This window comes from Eleutherodactylus coqui, chromosome 6 (assembly GCF_035609145.1).
Source record: "Eleutherodactylus coqui strain aEleCoq1 chromosome 6, aEleCoq1.hap1, whole genome shotgun sequence".
In the NCBI taxonomy this organism is placed as follows: Eukaryota; Metazoa; Chordata; class Amphibia; order Anura; family Eleutherodactylidae; genus Eleutherodactylus; species Eleutherodactylus coqui.
In genome coordinates this window covers 38,346,108-38,367,691 of record NC_089842.1, presented here as the reverse complement: position 1 = coordinate 38,367,691, position 21,584 = coordinate 38,346,108, and positions in this window count along the sequence as shown.

The following is a 21,584-nucleotide window of genomic DNA, read 5'->3' as shown; positions in this document are numbered from 1 at the left end:
TTTCCGTCCGTGTGAATGAGGCCTTTGTGTTTAGTGTGTGCAGATTTTGCATGCACAAATACTTGCGCGAACACGGCCGTGTGAAGAAGCCCTAAGACTGAGAAAACCCCCTCATCTGATGCAGGACCTGGTGTTCCCTCACCGGTTTAATTATTGCCTATTTCTCGTCTGCTCTCACCGCGGGAGGGACGCCGCGTTGTAAATGCAGCCTCCTCTAATGATTCTGCAGATTTCCTGCAATTTTCCATGATGGCTCGGGATATTTCATTACCGTCTCTCTCTGTTTTTCTCTCCGTAATGAGAAAAAAAGGGTGTTTGCGATTCTGCCAGACGGCTGCAGCCGTTGGTGGTTTTGCTGAAGCTGTCGGATGTCTGACACACCACTGCAAGGCCTGTCATCTTCTAATCATGCAGCGGGAGTGTTGTTTGTGCAGGTTACTCCGGGAGTTAAAATGAGGTTTATTTACAATGGGAAATAGAGCAGAAGAGCGGCCCGCTGGTGCATGAACAGAACATGTGAAGGTTACTTGTACTGCGCCTGTCGGAGCCCAAACCGGATTACCGCTGTAGAGGCACTCAGATAGTAATGCAAAAAAATCCAATGGTCTGGCGGTCAGGTTCTTCACAACTCCTCGTTCTCTGCTCCCTCTATGCGCGCCTTTCGTCGCTTCTGTCATAAGGAGGTGAAAGTTAAAGATTATCGCACATGACATTGTTTTTATGGAAGCATCAGGGAGAACAAGGCCAAAATTCAATCCGACACGTATTTCGAGGATGCGAGACATGTTTTCCTTCCATCTAAAAATTAATTTTTACTGCCAAATCTCAAGGACATTGAGCAGAAAACAACGTGCATTTCAAAGCCCGACGCTTTCCCTTCCTGTAATCCTCAACGCAGCAAAATTCGTACGAGAGCAGAACCGACAGGTTGAACACTTTTGAAGGATAAATAAAAATTGCACTTGTTATCCTAAGATGCCTCGGTCACTGGTGTCTTTACTGCTCAGCGCATTTGCCTCTAAGCTTTGGAGGGCCAGCGCCTAGGGCGGCTCCTTGCTGGGGCGGCAGTCAAAAAAAAAATTATAACCTCCCCTCCTGTCTGTGGATGGACGAGCTACTAAATATGCCATCATTCCCTAGAGGTAGTGGTGTTTAAATGAGGACAATGAACTAGCTACTAGCAGTAGTAATAATAAGCTTTATGTATGGCACCTGCCTCACAGCGCTGATTGATGGAGCAGCAATCAACAGGTACCACTGTTCTACCAAGCAGAGAGCTGAAAGCATATGACTGCAGACGCCATTAGCAGACTCAGCAGACATTGGCAGAGCAGTAGCGCCACCTACTCACAGAACTTGGGCATCCTCTCCAGCCGACCTGCCATGCGTAAGTTACTACTGTCTTAGTCTTAGTAGCTGTTCTTTTAATGGGATCAGGAGGCAGGTGCAGGGGCTGACAAAACTGCAGGGAGGGGAGGAATTAAGGACACACAGGCACAGGGGACTGAGAGGGGCTGCTTTTGCTGGGTAAGAGGGAGCCCAGGTTCCAGTTTGTGCTGTAATGAGCTTTGATAAGGTTCCTATAGTTATGTAATCTGGATGGTATAAGGGCGACCTCTACTGGCTGTCATACATTACTGCAGTTTGTATATTTCTCTAAGGAGTGTTGCATGTGACTTGCCATTGGCTGCAGAGGTCAGGTGGAAGATCTGAAGGACTTGAGATCATAGAGAGCTGCAAGCTGGAGAGCAACTGAGCCTTAAGAGAGACTGCATTGCTGGGGAGAGAGCTCCTAAAGTAGCGAGGAGTCAGCTTGAGAAGCCATTGAGGATGTCTCCTGGAGAATTTGTGCCTGCTAGAGAAGGACAGTGACACAACAAAGGAGGTAGTCGGTGTTTGAGAAGCGCAACTCCATAATGCGCCAGAACTGACATCGCTAAGAGAACAAAGCTGCAAGGACTACAGATAGAAAGACTGCTACAAAGGATTCACATTATCCTGCAGCTCTGTGCATCGGGGTAACCCAACAGTCATCCAAAGACGCCACCGAACATGCTGGAGATGTGTAAGTGAGGTGGGTCCTCAGATAAAGGCTTGATATCCGCACATGGGTAGTGACTGAAACACATGCCTGCCAGTTAAAATACTTGATTTCAAGCCGACACCTGAGAAGCACATTCATCCGCCAGTTGTAGACAAGTTATGGGACTACACTTGCATTACTTTCAGACTATATGCGGGCGTCTGCCATCGCTGAGGTGAAACGTTTGGTGGTACTACCACGTGTTCTACAGTTAAAGTGTGTTGCTGATCTTTGTGATTTATAACAGACTAGCTTACCCGTCGCGCGTTGCTGCGAAGACAGACAGACATACATTCATTCGTTTTTATATATCTAGATAACAACCAATCACAGCGCAGCTTTCATGTTACCTCAGTGGTATAATATATAACAACCAATCACAGCGCAGCTTACATGTTACCTTAGCAGTATAAAATATAACAACCAATCACAGCGCAGCTTTCATGTTACCTCAGCAGTAAGAGAAATAACAACCAATCACAGCACAACTTTTATTCTGCCTCAGCAATATAAAAAATAGCAACCAATCACAGCGCAGCTTTCATGTTACCTCTGCGGTATTATATATAGCAACCAATCACAGCGCAGCTTTCATGTTACCTCTGCGGTATTGTATATAGCAACCAATCACAGCACAGCTTTCATGTTACCTCAGCAGTATAATATATAACAACGAATCGCAGCACAGCTTTCATGCAACCTCAGTAGTATAAGAAGTAGCCACCAATCACAGCACAGCTTTCATGTTACCTCAGCAGTATAAGAAATAGCAACCAATCACAGCACAGCTTTCATGTTACCTCAGCAGTATAAGAAATAGCAACCAATCACAGCACAGCTTTCATTTTACCTCAGCATTCTCAATATCCAGCAATTGTCTTGCGAAACGTTCGGCGGATGCATCATTTTGTAGTTGAACACTCATCCCGTTGCTCGTAATGCCTTTTGCTTTCGTGCTTGAGATGGAAATCAAACGATCTTTGTCTGGGGGCATAACTGTCGATGATGCTCGCACGCGCGCTACCTATTGTAGGATAGATGTACTCTGCCAGTAATCTTCCCAGGAGTGTACTCAGCAACTTCCCAAAGTCTCATGGCAATTGGATGAATGGTGTAGTAATGCATAAAGGACAGACAGACAGACATACATTCATTTATATATATCAGGAAATGAGAGAATTAGATTCCGTACGTACAATTTGGACGCTCATTCTTTTGCACATAGAATTGAATAATCGAGTTGGGACCCATTAGCTTTTCCTATTTATGACATATTCAATGCCCGTGCCAAATTTCAAGTTTCTATGTGAGAAAATTACATTCCGTATGCAAAATTTGGACGCTAATTCTTTGGCGCATAGAATTGAATAATCGAGTTGGGACCCATTAGCTTTTCCTATTTATGACATATTCAATGCCCGTGCCAAATTTCAAGTTTCTATGTGAGAAAATTACATTCCGTACGTAAATTTTGGACGCTAATTCTTTTGCGCATAGAATTGAATAATCGATTGGGACCCATTAACTTTTCCTATGTATGACATAATCAATGCTCGTGCCAAATTTCAAGTTTCTATGACATCGCGAAGTGAGAGAATTAGTGGCAGTGATGGAAATCGAACGATCTACGTGGGGGGGGGGGCGCAACTGTCGACGACGCTCGCACGCGCGCCATTTATCGTAGGATAGTTGTTCTATGCCTATAATCTTCCCAGGAGTGTACTCAACAACTTCCCAAAGTTTCATGGCGATCGGATGAATGGTGTAGTAGCGCATAAAGGACAAACACACACACACACACAGACAGACACACAGACAGACACGCATACATCCAGTTTTATATATATAGATTGTTACCATCTCCCACGCATGAAAATTCGCAGCATACTCCAGTTTCCTACAGTTCCCGCATGGATGGCTTCTATTGAAGTCAATGAAAGCCATCCGATCCGCGGCCCTTCCACAATCGACATTGCGGACAGGGTGCGGATTCCGCAGTAAAAGCAGGAGTTTAAAAAAAAATCTGTACCACGCATATCCGACGGCGAACCGTGTGCACCACAGTACAGATGAAGATTGAAGAGAGCAGGTACGTGCGGATTCCACATGCGGAATCCGGCTCTACTGTGTGCATGCTCCCTCTAGCATACTCTTAGTTAGTCAGTTAGGTTGTCTGACATTTCTGAACAGCCACATATTGTTTATCTAACTACGGAAACTTCTACTGCAACCAGGGGCGTAACTAAAGGCTCAGGGGCCCTGATGCAAAAGATGAGCTGCCCCCAACCCCCCTCTATCTGTATCTGTACCCATACCTAAACCATGCTGCATAGAGGCATAACTTGAAGCTTCTGGGCCCCAATGCAAAACCTGTAAAAGGGCCCCCAACTATAATGCTTTATTAATAGTACTGGGCTCCCTATATGGAGAAGAGAAGCCTTATGGGTCTCCTAAGGCTCCTGGGCCCGGGTGCAACCGCATCCCCTGCACCCTCTATAGTTACGCCCCTGACTGCAACTTTATCTCCAAGTTTGTTAAAATAAACTATATATTTTTGTAGTCCGATGTCCGCATCGTACCCTGATTCCCGTGTCGCCTGCCCCTACCACGACAGATGCAGTATAAGAATATTCAATTCTGCTGCTCCTATCTCCAGGCATAGGCTGATCCAGAGTGTAGTGCAGTCGACAGCTGAACCCGGTGACACATTCCCTTTAATGAACACTATACATGTGCAGATTTCTATAGGGCTCTTAGTGGGGTACATTATATTTTATATGTGGGGGGGCAATAGGTTATAGGGCCATTGACTGTGGGGCACTTAGCACATGCAAAACGCAGTGAATAGAAAGCATTCATTTCATTGGGTTTGTTCACATTAGCGTGTGTTTCCACGTAGCATTTTATATTTTCAGGCATGTTGAGCACAAACACAGCACATATTATACTAATTTAACTTAATTGCCTATTGAAATCAATGAGAGCATGCTTGCCTGTTTTTTTGAGAGCCGGAATGAGATCTCATCGCCACATAATTAGAGAGGAAAAGATGGAATTACCTGGGTCAAAACATTTTTGTGGTCACGGACACAACATAGAACAGATGACAATTATCATACTGAAGGGTAACTTCAAGTCGCAGCGTCACAGAAGAATTTTTGATATCCTCAAGAATGGAGTGAACCTCGGAGCAGGGTTCTTGCATCAGTGGAGAATATGAAAGGTCTGAAGAAGGTCAACAGAGATGTCCTTAAGAAGAGCACCCAGGGGGGTGAGTGGGTAGGGGAATGGCATCGTCTCTCCCCAAGGAGAGCATCCAGAAGGGGTGCTATTACCAATCATTGCTTTGCAGACTTGATTTGAAAGAATGCTGCCATTCAATAGGTGGCGCTGCAGAGGTATTGTTTCATCTTCCTTATTTGCAGGTCTGAAGGAGAGATAACACACGGGCCTGTGACCCCCTAACACCAATTTAGAGATCATAAAACTGTCCCATTCACTACCAGGGGGCTAACTAAGTATTTACTTCTCTGCTTATCTTGTCTGGTATTGTTTTAAGTGCAGATTAGTCTTGCTATGTCTGAGCCTTTTCATATGTGTACATTTGTACAGATCTGTTTCATTAAGCTTGAAGAAGGATCCTGAGAGGTCTGAAAGCTCGCATTAACCTCATGTATTTTTGTTAGCCCTTAAAAGTTATCATATCTACGAGATTACTTGCTTTCTCTTGCTGGGAACAATCACATTTCGCGCACTCAAAGAGGCACAACATACATGCACAAAAATGCAGTAAAACATGCACAGGTACGTGCTAAAACACAACGCCCATTGTTCAAATACGTAGCGCAAAAGTGCTTACATCCGTGTGAAGTCACCCTAATACTGATAATTATTTGTACGGTAGCACAGTTGATGAGAATCAATAGTAAATTTTAACTTTCTTGTTTAGCATTGATCTTCATTAACACTGGCCGATTATTATTAGAATCACCCAAAAAGGAGCAAATCATAACAATTATTGGGGAGTAGAGATGAGCGAGCATACTCGCTAAGGACAATTACTCGAGCGAGCATTGTCCTTAGAGAGTACCTGCTCGCTCGGAAGAAAAGATTCAGGTGTTGGCAGGGAGCGGCGGGGGAGAGCGGGGAGGAACGCAGGGGAGATCTCTCTCTCCCTCTCCCCCCCCCCCCCGCTCCCTCCTGCTCACTCCAGCAACTCCCCGCCCCCCGCCGGCACCCGAATCTTTTCTTCCGAGCGGGAAGGTACTCGCTAAGGACAATACTCGCTCAAGTAATTGCCCTTAGCGAGTATGCTTGCTCATCTCTATTGGGGAGTGTAAATGGGCCTTTAACCCCTTAGTGATGAAGCCTGTTGGCGCCTTAATGACCAACTAATTAATCATCGCATTCCAGGAGCCATATCTTTTTAATTCGTCCGCCGAGATAGACATGTGAGGGCTTGTTTTTTGCAGGACAAGTTGTATTTTTTAATGACATTATTGTTGGGTACATGTAATGTATTGTATAACTTTTATTAAAGGGGTTGTCCCGCGCCGAAACGGTTTTTTTTTTTTCCACCCCCCCCCCCGTTCGGCGCGAGACAACCCCGATGCAGGGGTTAAAAAAGAACACCGGAGAGTGCTTACCTGAATCCCCACGCTCCGGTGACTTCTTACTTACCTGCTGAAGATGGCTGCTGGGATCTTCTCCCTCGGTGGACCGCAGGGCTTCTGTGCGGTCCATTGCCGATTCCAGCCTCCTGATTGGCTGGAATCGGCACGTGATGGGGCGGAGCTACACGGAGCCGGCATCCTGCACGAGCGGCCCCATTGAGAAAAGAAGAAGACCCGGACTGCGCAAGCGCGGCTAATTTGGCCATTAGACGGCGAAAATTAGTCGGCTCCATGGAAACGAGGACGCTAGCAACGGAGCAGGTAAGTGAAAAACTTCTTATAACTTCTGTATGGCTCATTATTAATGCACAATGTACATTACAAAGTGCATTAATATGGCCATACAGAAGTGTATAGACCCACTTGCTGCCGCGGGACAACCCCTTTAAGTTTTTTTAGGGGGAATGGGGAAAAAATTTCTGCCATAAGTTTTTTTAGATTTTGTTTTTACTGCATTCGGAATGCAGAATGAATATTGTAATAACATTATTCTCTGGGTCCGCAGAATTCTGGCGACACCAGGGTTATACACTTTTTTTATGTTTTGCTATTTTTTGTACACAAAAAACACTTTTTTTTAAAGATTTGCTTTTGTGTTCCAAGAGCCAGAGCATTTTTATTTTTCCCTTGACAGAGCTCTATGAGGGCTTGTTCTGTTTGCGGCATGAACTCTAGTCTTCATTTATCCAATATTTGGAAACATATAATATTTTGATTGCTTTTTATTCCTTTTTTCAAGAGGCAGGATCCAGAAACAAAAGCTACAATTTTATGTTTTTTTACATTTTAAATGGCATTCACTGCGCAGTGTAAAGAATATGGTAAATTAATTCTGCAGTTCAGTACGATTACACCAATAGGCTTTTATTTTTGCAACTTTTTCACATTTTTTAGAATTTTTGTTTTTATCACTGCATTCAAAAGACCCCTAACATTTGAGGGTGATGTAAAGATTTTTTTTTTTTTACGGGGTGAGTTGTACTTTTTAAGGGTATCATGGGTTGATCCATAAGACGTTTTGATCACTTTCTATTCCGTTTTTTGTAAGGCGAGATAGGCAAAAGGAGCTATTTTTGCCATGTTTTTTTTCATGGCTTGCACCGTGTGGGTTAAATAATGTCCTAACTTTTTTTTTCTTGGTCATTATAAATTCATCGACACCAGATTTGTAGTTTTTTTTAATATATAGCAAAGGGGGAAAGATGGGTTTTTGAAGTTTTTATTTTTATTATTTGTTTTTACTATTTTTTAAAATACTTTTTACATTTTTTGTTTTTGCCTCACTAGGCCACTTGAATATCACCACCTTTAGTCATTCTTATACTGAATTAAAGCAGTGTATTATTAAGCCTATAAAGCTCAGCCAGAGCCTGAACCTCGTAGGCCACCATAGCTGGCAGACCTGGTGGCCTTGTTAAAGCCTGTGGAAGCCATACCAACCTATCAGTTCCCCATGATCACATTGGGTGAGTCTAATGGGTGACACAGAGGGAGCCTCCTTCCTCTATCAGCCCTTTACATGCTGTAGTTGCATTGACCGTGGCATATATAGGGTTAAACAGCAGGGATCAGCTATCCAACAGCCAAGCACCTGCATCCCCTGCCAGGCTTCTGATGCAGCACCATTAAAAGGCGTATGGGTGGTCATTAGGAGTTAATGGGGTGCATTCAATCTTCGTGCCTAGGGCAGTATGAACTGCAAAAGCAGTCCTGCTCAGCGGGCCTTACAGGAAAATTCCCTAAGTCAGCATGGGCAAGTCTTTTATTTTTTTCAATGAGACAAGTAATTATTACAAGGACTTTTGCCAATTTCCACTGCGCACCTCTGCTTGATGCTGTAAATGTTAATTATTACCAGTCCATTCCTGTTTACTTGACAACACTGCGTTCCTCTGCCAAGAGTAGAATTTCACAAGTTTTATCTAAGAGATCTTAAGATTTTCGCTCACCTGTGATTTTCATGTATGGAATATGGAATGGAATATGAGCATCATTAAAATGTTAAGTTCTAAGGGTAGATTCAGACGACCGTATATCGGCTCGGTTTTCACGCCGAGCCGATATACGGTGTTCTCGTCTGCAGGGGGGGGGGGGGGGGATGGAAGAGCCAGAAGCAGGAACTGAGCTCCCGCCCCTTCCCCGCCCCTCGCCACTATTTGCAATGGGAGGGGCGAGACGGGGGCAGAGCTAAGCGCCGGGACTTAGCCTATCAAGTCTATAGGTAACCGCAGTGCAAATCCATGCTGTAGACTATACGGAACGGATTTCTAATTTTTGCTGTGGACTTCTTGACGCGGATTCTGTGCTGAACTTATATAGGAAATCTGCATGCGGATTTTCCATATTGAAATGGGCGAAATTCGTAAGTACTACAAGGGCTGATCTGTAAGGAAAAATCTAGTGCGGATTAACCACATGTGAATATGAGAGAGACCCGAGCCTCTATCCTCGAGAGGAAGTAGGGATTCGGTTTGGTAATGCCATAAGGGCTACTATGCTTAGAAGTATCCTATTTTTGCCATGATTTCTAAACTTTCTTTTAACGTCTGGTCCTGGGCTTTAATACCCTCTGAAATAGTAGAAATACGGCGCTGGATTAAAGCCGCAGCTCCTACAATCAAGCAGAAGCAGGTTCAATGAGCGCTATGTACTAAAAAGTGAAAGTGGAAGTATTACTTCCATTATGCGACCTGGCGATCACATGACCTCAGCTCTGCCAGAGACTATTGAAACTACAGGGGGATGTTTTCCCCTCTAAGACCTCAATCAGACGGGCGTTTGTTCGCTGCGCATGTTACTTGCGTTTGCGATCCGCATCTATTAGAACCAATGCTTTTCAATGGCAGTGGTCAGATGCCCGATATTTACCTGCGCACAAAAATGTGCAGCATTAAATATAGGGCAACGGATTTAAAAATGCAAGTAACTGCAGCATTCCGGCTTTTTTGGATGTGAAATCCATAGATGCTGTCACATCCAGGGGTCTCACCTTGTGCTCAATGGGGCTGGTGGCAGCAGCGCCGACCCCATTGAGAACATACAGTGAAGATCACGATACTCTGGCACAGAAGTGTGATGTTCTCCCATTGCTTTCAATGGGGCTGGCGCTTCTGCAGCCCCATTGAAAGCAATGGGCTGGCGGCAAAGCCCTGTAGTGATTTTCGGGGAAGGGCTTTAAATATAAGGCCTTTCCTGAAAATCATCCCTAGAATGTGTAATAAATACAAAATATATATACTCACCTCTCTGCAGCTGCTGGGGCTCGGGCGCATCCAGCTGCATCTTCTCTTGAACTGCTGTGAAGTGCTTTTAGTGGGCGGCGATTTAAAATCCCTGCCTGCAGAAAGGGCTGACTCTGATTGGCTGAGCATTGTGACCAATCAGAGGCAGCACTCAGCTGTCATACAATAGCTGAGTGCTGCCTCTGATTGGTCACAGTGCTCAGCCAATCAGAGGCAGCCCTTTCAGCAGGCGCCTGCTGAAAGCACTTCACAGCCATTCAGGAAAAGACCCGGCTTGATGCGCCATGAGCCCCGGCAGTTGCAGAGAGGTGAGTATATATATTTTTGTTATTTTTTACACAATCTAGGGATGATTTTCAGGGAAGGGCTTATATTTAAAGCCCTTCCCCGAAAATCACTGCAGGGGCTGCCAGCATCTCACTGCTTTCAATGGAGCCGGCTGTAGCACCGGCTCCATTGAATTCAGTGGGATAGCATTGCGGTCCTCTGCCACATCTGAACTGATGCATTGTAAACCAATGCCTCAGATGGGCAGCATATACTGGCCGGGCGTGAAAGCGCGGTCGATATATACATTTGTGTGAATGAAGCCTATATGTCACGTAAATAAAAACGCAGCAAAATTAATTTTGGTAGCTGAAGGAGAAAAAATAGGGCAGTGAAACCACCACCTGGGTAAAATACCGAAAAAGTGTCTGGTCTTTCAGGACCAAAACAGCCTGGTTCTTAAAGGGTTAAACGGCTGGTCGTCCTTCCTTTGTAAATTGTATTTATAAACTGTGCAGACATCAAGACTGGAAATGCCAATTACATCTGTGCATGCAAATGCCAGCTGGTGTTTTTGTATGCACAGAAGCTTTTAATTTTCAGTCCTGTGCTAATTTTTCAGTCTTGTTTGTGGCCCAGTTCCATGCAAGACGTTTTGGAATTACGGCTCAATGCAAGGTAATGCCATTTCAAAGTATATTCACCACTTAAATATACAGTAGATTCACTCTGCATGGAAACTGTAAAATTATGTAAAGTCGTTCGAGGAACAGACATATTTTCAAAGCTTCTCACCCCACCCATTCCCCCATTGATCCCATTCCATAGGTGCCCTACGCTGGTCTTCAACTCTGGCTGCAGCGTGCCAGCAATGACATCACTGACAGCAGGGACATGTGACCTCTGCAGCCGATCAATGGCTAGCTCCAGCCAGTCACATGTTGTGTCATTGGGACATCATAGCTGCTTCAACAGGAAGTAGAGAGCAGCGGGGAACCGGGCACTAGCAAAACGGGTGCATTGGGGCATTGGGTGAGGTTAGGATTAGAGATGAGCGAGTATACTCGCTAAGGCACATTACTCGAGCGAGTAGTGCCTTAGCCGAGTATCTCCCCGCTCGTCTCTAAAGATTCGGGGGCCGGCGGGGGTGACAGGTGAGTTGCGGGGGGGAGCGGGGGGGAGAGAGGGAGAGAGAGATCTCCCCTCTGTTCCTCCCCGCTCTCCCCCGCCGCTCCCTGAATCTTTATAGACGAGCGGGGAGATACTCGGCTAAGGCACTACTCGCTCGAGTAATGTGCCTTAGCGAGTACACTCGCTCATCTCTAGTTAGGATGTTTTTTTGTTTTTTTTATACTATTACGAACAGCTTTGAACATCTTTTTTTGGTCCCCAGATAACCCCTTTAAGGCTATGTTGGTTAGAACATCCGCCGCAGATCCGTCCAGGAAAATGCCGAAGGGCATGATGAAGCTGTCTGGCACCGTTCATTTCCATTATAGGATTTATCTGGCTTTCTGTTTTTCCGTTCCTATGACAGAAGAAAGGAATGTAAATTGCTGATGTGAACCTGGCCTTATGAATACTCCACAATCTCTTTCCTATGTTTTTTGTAATATTTCAAGGAGAGCATTAATGTAATTAGTTGTGTACATTATGTTCATTATGTTGGTATGACAACAAGAGCACTCAAATACAAGATAATGGAGAACACTAACAGAACAAATGATGTTTTTCTAGTGAATGTCAAATTAACTGTTGTATGCAGTGCTGGAAATCGTACAGCGCAATCACAGAACTTCTTTGTATATCACTCAGATGGCAGGACTAGTCCCCGCATCTTCTACCACGTCGTACAACAGACCCCTCAATCTAGTCATATACTACAGATGAAGCTCCTTTTTAATAATTAAAGGGGTTTTGCAGGGAAAATACTATTAATGACCTATTCTCAGGATAGGTCATCAATAGTTGATCCACTGGGGTCCGCCACTCGGGACCCTAACCAATCAGCTGACAGTGCCGCAGATACACAGGGGTCGGAGCTGAAGCCACTGCTCCGACCCATGTGTATTTGCGGTGCTGTCAGTAGGCGCACAGCTCATCGGTCAGAGTCCCGAGCAGCAGCCCCTGCCCCATTGACTATTGATGACCTATCCTTAAGACTTGACGAAGATGGAGTCCAACAGCACACACAGGCAAATCCTTATTCAGCCGAGGTGGATACAATGCAATGCCACTTAGGAAACCTGAACCATATATACCTTTAGAAGTCCAAAAATAGTATAAAGAATGTGGCAGCATAAATGGTGAAGATTATGTTATCGAACCACACTGGTACCGATCTTCTGACCTCGTTCTCAGTTGCCAAATTGGTAGATATGGAAGCCCATGATGAGAAGATTGCCAGCAGTATTTATGAATAATGTAAAACACTTTGTGTTACAGCAAAATGCTTCCCATTAGAGCTCAAGAGAATTCTGTTTATTTGAAGACATTTCAAGTTTTTATACAGAAAGAGAGAGGGTGTTATCATACAAAGGTTATTATTACAAAGGTTACAAAGATTACTGATCATAATGCTTATTGACATCTGTTGACAAAACAGTCTCAAAGTTCTTAAGGCTCACCTAGACAAGGAAATGGCTGCAGTCAGGCTATTAATATCTCGTTATAGTCTATTTCTGCCGACTTTCTATGTCTTTATCTCAACATAGCTTAGTATTGCTGGTTTTCTGTTGACTTTCCTTATCTTATGATCCTTGATTGCGGCACAACACAGCATAGGTATAGTTTTCTATATAAGGTTGAAGATAAGAAATACACACCCTTATCGCAGCCTGAAACTACTTAACAGTTTGTGCCTTGACAATTAAAAGACTAAACCTTTATTTCTCCATGTCTTTAAAAATAAAGCTACAACCTGCATTTGATCTTTATCAAGCTATCCTGAAGACTTGTCAGCAATAGTACTTTCTCCAGAAAATCCCTTTATGCCAGTTCTATCAAGCCAGCCAACAACATCATGAAGTCCTGAGGACTAAGCAATAGTGTCCTGTACTGAACAATGGCTTACACACTATAAAAGAAGCCAAGTTAGCTGCATTCTTTGTTTTAATGGATGATGAAAACCTATGCAGGGATTCTCTCTCCCCAAGTCCAAAAATTTAAAGGGGTTGTCCAAGTTGTAAAATCTCTGAACAGCGCCTTCCCGTGCACTAAAATAGCAAATAGTGATATGCTTGCTTCTTTCACTGTGTCCTGTGCCAGTGCTCGGTTCCCTGCTTTGATCTCTGTTTACAGAGCTCTGTTATTGGATGCAGTCTCTGGGACGTCCTGCAAACAGGGCAGGACTGCAGCTGTGACCAGATAAGGGAGCGGGGAACTGAGCACCGGTGCTGGACACAGCGGCATCCGGGAGAGGTGTGTATACCACTATTTGTTATGCTAATGCACATGGAAGGGGTAGTCCCAAGATGTTACAACAGAGACAACCGCTTTAAGCAGACTAGACTAGATATCAGCAGTAGTGTTGAGTGAACTGTACCAGTACAACCCTATTTCAGGTCAAACTTTGCTAAAAGTTTGGATCAGTACAAACCCGAACTGAGCTTTCAGCAAAGTTCTACTGGAAACATTGTTCTCCTGCTTCAGTTTGCTCAACAGTTAGTCCTGAACACTGGAGGCATAGCACTTGTCTAAGAGCCATAAAAGTCCTGTACAACACTCTTGGAGTGTTATACAAGGCTTATATGACTCTTAGTTGTCAGGTTGTGCTCCAGGAACCCTGTAGAACAACAGACACCAGCAGCACAAACCTGACATTAGTGTTATACACCAGTTTTAGGGCTTTGTGTTAACTTCCGGTTCAGTTTGAACTAATTTGGACAGAACCAAACTTTTTGTAAAAGTTTGGCAAACCGGCCAAACCAAATTTTTCAAAACTTCGCTTATCACTAAACAGCAGATTACATTATTACAGATTACTGTACAAATACAGTAACAGTCTTTTCAAGCTAGAAAGTACTATTACTGCTCTAATGGGTCACAGTTAAGGCAGCCGGGTTCATTTAGGATTAGAGATGAGCGAGCATACTCGCTAAGGGCAATTGCTCGAACGAGCATTGCCCTTAGCGAGTACCTGCCTGCTCGAGGGAAAAGGTTTGGCTACCGGCGCGGGTGACAGGTGAGTTGCGGCAGTGAGAGGGGGGGGGGGGAGAGGGAGAGAGAGATCTCCCCTCCGTTCCTCCCCGCTCTTCCCCGCTGCTCCCTGCCCGCCGCCGGCAGCTGAACCTTTTCTCTCGAGTGGGCAGGTACTCGCTAATGCTCACTCGAGCAATTGCCCTTAGCCCTCATCACTATTTAGGATATGACATGAAATAAGGAGATATAGGAACAAAAATGTATTTGTTCGAGGATAGATAGAATGGAATAGTCCACACCAGCAAACCAAACAAATAATATGTGTAATTATAACTGTCTACTAATGATCAGCTACTGGTTCTTCTATCTGACCCCAAACTCAATAATAACCACATAAATGCAGGGTACTGTTGAATTCAAAGGCAAACTTCACACATCAAAAGGGTATCATAGTAATCAAAGATATCACCATAATGACTTTAAAACCACAGAGGAAATCCGCAACTTAGGGGCCAAGAACTACACCATCCAAACAATCCTTTTGAGGGGATACTCCCCTAACATGTCTTGGTCCAGAATACTCAGGCCACCGTGAGTTGTACAGTCCATAAAGTGATTGTCCCTGTTACTGTATGAACGCTAGTAGTCAGAGACCGGTTTCTTTTGTGTTTGGCAGCTGTATCCTGATTGATGTATAGCTCAAGTGAGTCTACTTTGCGAGCTTCATAGCAGTGGGGCTTGACCTGGTTACTACCCTCATGGATAGTCACCAGGAGTCTGTTGGTGGACAAGTGGCTCCCAAAGTTGAGCGATCCAACAGCTTGTTGAACAAAATGTTCTTGGCTGCAGCAGTTCTCAGTCCAGAGCAGCAGCTCTTCTTCTGAGCAATCTGCCCAGCATGACGTCTCCCTGAACTCTTCACCAACTATACAACCTCTGCTCAGCCTCCTTAATTCCAAAGAAGCCTCTTTCTAGACATTTCCAGCACATTCCTGTTGCACATGCTCAGTAAAGTCTATAGAATATAATGGCATTTATTCACTTCTATTGACAACGGTCTCTGCCAGTATTGGATCTCCCTCTAGTGGCCAGCTTTAATATTAACATCTGCATCACTGTCCATTGACATTAATGGGGTTGGCTTTATTGTTATTGTAGCAGGGGCAGCCTGCCACTCCGCTGCACTGCAATTACTTCTATGTCTATAATTAGCCTACCACATGACCCTATTTTGTTTTTAGGGACCATTTATTGGTTCCTCTATTAGAAGCTTTTTTCTTTACAGTATGCAGGTTTAGAAATATCAAACCCACGTTTTCTCTTGGAATCTGTTCCTTTATCAACCTCAGGGCACAAGATTAACCTCATTTACAATGAGGGATAACTTATGTGAATGTTATCAGAAGCAAATGTGTAAAACGTCTGGAACCAATATGTCCAATATTTCAGCCTAGTCCTAGAGTTGGTCATTGGTCTAAATAAGTCTGGCACTAGTTAAAATATAACACCACCCAATAATTTACCATCAAACAGGTAGGGCATCTTGTCTCATGAATCTAAAACTGACGTTTTCCAGAAATACTTGTATGTGCCCAACTGGATTGTATGAGAAGAAGCCACAAACAAGCTACTACACCTATAGTAAAATCCATCCTGACAGTCCTCTACACTGACACCCATTCCTCTATAGTTTATTCTCCAGACGTTTGGAAACTCTAGCAATAATATCTCTTCAACGCTCCCCTACATAAAAGAGATCATGATTGGCAACCCTGAATTGACTATCCAGAAGTCTCACCTCTATGGCACAATATAGCATCTACAATGTAGCACCAGTAACCAGCTTCGGTTAGCTTTTAGGCAAAAAAATGGGAATTTGGTATGGATTCTTGACGACCCCCTGTTTTGTTTCCTTTGTTACCCCTTCCCTGTGCTCTATATATTGGAGTAGAATGTTAGTTTAAAAAAAAAAAAATGGCATTTGAAACAAGTAGTAATAAGCCCCCTGAGCGGGAATATGAGATTGTTGTACGCCAGGACTATTGCTAATGGCGTAGGAAGCAAGTTCACTTACATCGAGGCATTGCAGGAATGTAACTTCTGAACAACAAATAGGAATTTCCTTTTTCCATTTCCCTTCTTCAGCTCCCTAACATCAGCCACATTACATGCTGTCTGTCTGTTATGCCGTAGTGTATAATTTTATTCATATAATGCCAGTGTACATAGTATTTTATAAGGGTACAAAGCAACAAGACTGACAGTTTAATAATGTGCTTCTTGTGGATGGTAAGATTTTAATTGGGATTTTTTAAAAAAAGCAAAAAAAGAAGGCATTTCATGAATAATGAGCAGCTGGAAGCACCGCTCAATGTAAGGCGGGAAGGGCTGTAAGATCGCAACATCAAGACGATGTACCAGGAGAGGAAGAGGAGCAGATGGGCAAACATCAGCATATTGTTACCTGCTGCTTGGGTGGTTAGAATGTACTGGGACAATTTTGAAAATTGCTACAATATAATTAGAGGGATTCATGTTAATGGCTACTACAATGTGACATCAGTAAGAAACAGGGCAGTTTTATAACTCTACGCAGCGGCCAAACCGTACTCAAAGGAAAAACAAAATGTTACGTTTTTCCCCATCATTCTGCACTCTGTACCCCATAATCACAAAGTGATAACAGAATGTAAGAAATCTTTGTAATTAAAAAAAAAATGCAAAACTAATACTTTGCATTGACATAAGTATCCACGCCCTTTGGTATGAGCTTCTTTGAGACATTTATACATCCTTGATTGGAGTCACCTGTGGGAAATTCAGTTGACTGCACATACTTTTAAAATACACACCTCTAGCTATATAACATCTCACAGCTCACAATGCATATCAGAGCCAAAACGAAGCCATGAGGAGGAAAGACCTGCCTGTAGAGCCCAGAGACAGGATTGTGTGGAGGCACAGATCTGGAGAAGCTACAAAAAATTTCTGCTGCATTGAAAGCTCCCAGGAACGCAGCGACCTCCATAATTATTACATGGAAAAAGTTTGGAACAACCAGGACTCTTTGTAGAGCTGCCGACCCACCAAACTAAGTAATCGGGGAGAAGAACCTTGGTAAGAGAGGTGGCCAAGAACCCAATGGTCACTCTGGCTGAGTTCCAAAGGTCCTGTGTGCAGATGGGAGAAGCTCACAGAAGGTCAAGCATCACTGCAGCCTCCACCAATCTGGGCTTTAAGAAAGAGTGGCAGAAAGAAACCTCTCTGCTGTCAAGTACACATTAAAGTCCATCTGGAGTTACCAAAAAGCATCTAAAGGACTTTAAGTCTGTGAGAAACAAGATTCTCTGGTCTCATGAAACCAATATCGAGCTTTTTGGCCTCAATTCTAAGCACTACACCTGGAGGAAACCAAGCCTGCCCAATACCATCCCTACAGTGAAGCGTGGTGGTGGAGCATCATGCTGGGGGATGTTTTTCAGTGGGTGGGATAGGGTGACCACTCAGGGTTGATGGAAAGCTGAATGGAGTAAAGTACAGAGATATTATTAATGAAAACCTGACCCAGGAGTCCTTAGACTGGGCAGAAGGTTCACCTTTCAACAAGACAATGACCTTAAGCTCACAGCCAAGACAACACAGGAGAAGCTTAGGGACAACTCTGTGAATGTCCTTGAGTGGCCCAACCAGAGCCTTGACTTGTACCCAATCGAACATCTCTGGAGAAACCTGATAATTGATCGACAGTCGGCCTCCATCCAACCAGACAGAGCTGGAGAGGATCTGCAGAAAAGAATGGCAGAAATCCACAAAATCCAGGTGTGCAAACCTTGTGGCATCCGACCCAAGAAGACTGGAGGCTGGAATGGCTGCCAAAGGTGCTTCATCTAAGTACTGAGTACAGGGTGTGAATACTTATGTTAGTGCAAAATGTTAGTTTTTCATTAAAAAACTTACAAATATTTCTAACATTCCGTTGTCACTTTGTCGTCATGGAGTACTGAGTGCCGAATGATGGGGAAAAACATGATTTTTTTTTTAAATTTGCACAAGGCTACAACATAGCAAAATGTTAAAAAAGTGAAAGGGTGTGAAGACTTTCCGAATGTATTTGTACATAGTGATTAGGTTGCCCCTCAGCCGTCTTTTTCCTAAACCAAACAACCCCGGCTTTGATAACCTCTCTGGGTATTGCAGTTCGCCATTCCATTTATTACTTTAGTTGCCACTAAAGATGAGCGAGCACGCTCGGATAAACCAGTTACTTGAGCTAGCATCGCTCTTCTCGAATAACTGCTTACTGGTCCGAGGCTCGGGGGGCGGAGAGGGTGAGGGGGGGCGAGTGTTAGCGGGGGGGTAGAGAGAGAGATCTCTCTCACTCTCCCCGCCGCTACCACCCGCCGCCCCCCCGAACCTTTGAACCCGCCGATGCTCTGATAAGTCTTCGTTGACTACCGGCGTCCAACAACAGAGCCTTAAGAAGAAAAAAAGAAACCCATTGCTGCAGCCGTTCCCCGGTACACAAATCAGCTTTAATATTAGATTTTTTATATCATTTTCAGTTTATTGTGTCCCGTTTTATGTGAACACCGAACCTCGGCTTTTCTACCGGGTGAGCTGATTTGGCTGATATAAGAAAGGTCTGTTTTTGTATTTCTGCTTTCCCAAGTCACACAGCGCTACGCGTTTTATGAATAATAAACGGCAGGCAGCAGGAGGGCTGTTGGTAGTTTACGCCGAAGTTAGTGGGTTGACTCTGTCAAGGTCTGATGATATTTTCTTTCCAGTCGGCAAGATTCAGTACTCTGATGTATGCAGGATGCATAGAAGGCAGTGCGCAGCGAGGATAAAGCCTGTCAGGGGGAAGAAAAGCGTCAAAATAAAATCTGTCTATACACAGAGGGTAGAACCCATTGATTTCAATTGATTCGTTCATGTTTCCGTATTTGGCGCGAGCATTTCAGTCACGCATAAAAAAATACACCATGCTCTACTTTTCCGTGTATTCACATTTGCGCATTTTTTCGCCTGACAGAAGTGCGGCTACAAAAAAAGCTCCATCTGACTGAATCTACTCGAACCAGTGGGTTCTTTTGGATTCGGTTCGCACAAAACCGCATGCACAATCGCCCGTGTGAAGGAGCCCTAAAGGTAATTATAGGCATAAACACGCGTATGCTATCGTTCCCTCCCATGGTGGTTTCTCCCTGCGACTGCGGTTCGATTTCGCGCAGAAATAGAATTTATGGATTTCCATGGTTCTATTCAGATAAGCACTTTTTTTACTCGGACGTATCGGAAGCCTATCTTGGTGTGATTTTTGGCCAAAAATCACTAATTCAAGCCAATAGGTGCATTAAAAAAAAACGGATTGCGCTTGCATGATGTGAGTGTGATCCATTTTTAATGCATGTAAAGGAACGGACAGAAGCAGAAACAGTTCTTTTGTTAAATGCGCCAAAAAAATGGGAGACACTCGCACATGAAGGAAGCAAAAATACGTGGAAAATGCAGGAATAGCGCACAAAAATTGGTCCGTTTTTCATGGATCGCAAACGCGCTCACTTGTGTGAATAAGGCCTCGTTTTATCTTTCACTGAGGTAAGAGGGATTGGCAGGAAGAGCTCTAATATCATGTATGTCATTTGAAGCTCTTTAGTATTTCGTGTCTCCTAGGGGACCAGAAATGTCATCTTGGAGTGCCTGCGGATGTGTGTGAGGAGCGCCACAATAACTAGTTCACCTGATGCAAATGTAACTCTGATCACATAGAGATGAATGGAGGGTGCGCACGCAGGGAGAGCCAACATACTTTATGGGGTCAAACATGATCACAGTTCCCTTTAACCCATTAGAGACCGCCATACGCCTTTTTACAGACCTCACTAATGGACTTTAAATCTGCACATACATCTTTTTAGGGCAGAGGCATGGCTGATTATTGACGGCTCTAACAGCCAGGAGCGGAGAAACCTCAGATGCCAGCAGTTTAACCCCCTTACATACGCTGCCCCTCTCTGCAAGGGGAGGAGGTGGGCCTGGCCAGGAGCAGTGCACTGAGCTCCCGCCCCCTCTCCGGCCCTCACTAGTGTTTGCAATGGGAGGGGAGCTCAGAGCACTGCTCCCGGCCCATCCCGCTTCCTCCCCTTGCAGAGAAGGGCGGCGTATATTGGCTGGGCGTGAAAACCCGGCCGATATACACCGTCTGAATAATCCCTTAAATGGATAAAATGCCAAACAAAGTTTTAAAAAAGCAACATATAATAGCTATAACCCCCCCCCCCCACACACACACACACACACATATACACAAAAATGTAGTAAAAGTTATACAACATATTATAGTTACCCCAGAGTGGTGCCATTAAAATACACAACTCGCCCCACACAACAAGCCCTCATACAGCTATGTCAGCAAATTATGACTCTTGCAATGTGCCGATGAAATTTGCTTAGTCCTTAACCCCTTAACGCCACAGAATGCAAATGTACATCCTGGCTGCAGGGTACTTAACGCAACAGGACATACACTTACGTCCTGTGAATAGCGCAAGATCAGAAGAGATCCTGCGCTATCCGGCAGCAACAGTGGGGGTGCATCGGGAAATTGACCCAAGCTATTACCCCTTCCCTGCCATGATCTATGTAGATCGCACCATGTAAAGGGTTCACAGAGGGAGTGCGCGGACGTCATCAGCCTTTCGTGATGTAATTGCGGAGAGCCCTATGGGTTGCCATGGCAAAAGGACGCCATCTACAGGCGTCCTGCATTGCCGTTGCCTATGATTGTTAATACAAGCAATAAGGTGTTGCAGGACAGAAGTCCTGCAAAGCCTTATCATAGTGATCATAGGTGGGATTGTACAGCTTCCCTACGGGGACATAAAAAGTGTAAAAAAAAAACTGAAAAAAATAATGTAAAAGAAAAATGTAAAAAAAAAATAATTTTTTGTTCTTTTTCCCATATTAGCATAATTTTTTTTTTCTTAAACTAAAATCCCACATATTTGGTATCGTCGTATCCATAACGACGCGTACAATAAATTGAATGTGCTTTTTATCCTGCATGGTAAAAAGTGTAAAAAAACCCCCTAAAAACGGAGCCAAAATGCTTATTATTTTAATTTTACCTCCCAAAAAACGCAATAAAAGTGATCAAAAAAGCAATATGTACCCCAA